The following is a 1,155-nucleotide window of genomic DNA, read 5'->3' on the forward strand; positions in this document are numbered from 1 at the left end:
GTCAACAGTATTATGGAAAAACTTCTCAACGGATTTCAACGAAACTTGGTGGGGGGGGGGGGGGTTAGGCATGGTCCAAGGATCATGCCATTAGATTTTGGTTCAAGTGAGGATGCAGATCTGGTCTATCAGTCGGATCCAAAACGTAAACTGTACAGCCTGGCATAGGTATGGACTCCACCGAATGCTGTTCTAGTTACCTGCAAAATCGAAGATTCGTGAGTAGAATGGTTGATCTGGTCTGTTATTCTGTCTGTTTGTATATCGGTTTGTATGTCAATCGCCTACAGGTCATATTTTTACTCCGACCTTCACAAAATGTAACCACCTGGTCGAGGTAGTGACAAGCTAGAAGCCTCTCCTTTTTGAAGTCAATAGGGCAAAGCGGCAAGGTCAGATTAATCATCAATTTTCAATTGATTCACTTGATATCAATGTTGTTGTTGTTCATCTTTCGGCTGCTCCCATTTAATTAGGGGTCGCCACAGCGGATCATCCGTTATGATCCGCATACTGATTTGGCACAGGTTTTACGCCGGATGCCCTTCCTGACGCAACCCTGGTCGCCTCTTACGACACAGGAATAAGGATTGGGTTTCGCCATGATTCCGGGTTGCCCTACACCCGCTCATAGCGCGGCCCAGCACAAAGACCCTTCCTCAAACGATCCTCCAACCCAAGCCTCCGAGTAGCCGGATTACAGGCGCACACCACTACGCCCGGTCTCACTTGATATCTATGTATATAGCGAAAATAAAAGTGAAAAACATGGGTGGACGGTGAACACTAGTCAAGGTGAAGTCTTGGTAACCTCATGTGAAAATTTCTATGAATTACGGACTATTTGATCGTGAGTTGAACCGTCAGTATGCCTTTTAATTACTTATTATTTGACCTTAACGACAGTGACCTTCAGAAAGTATTCACATCCCTCAACTTTTGTCATATTTTATTGTTGCAGCCTGAATTTAAAATAGATTAAATATAATATTTTTGTCACTGATTTACACAACATACCTCATCATGACAAAGTGAAAACATGTTTTTTGAAAATTTTTTATAAATTAATTGAAAATGAAAAGTTGAAATGTCTTGCATCAATAAGTATTCAGCCTCCTGAGTCAATACTTTGGAGAAGTGCATTTGGCAGCGATT

This window comes from Eptatretus burgeri, chromosome 14 (assembly GCF_056783735.1).
Source record: "Eptatretus burgeri isolate ZD-2024b chromosome 14, Ebu_testis_v1, whole genome shotgun sequence".
Classification (NCBI taxonomy): domain Eukaryota; kingdom Metazoa; phylum Chordata; class Myxini; order Myxiniformes; family Myxinidae; genus Eptatretus; species Eptatretus burgeri.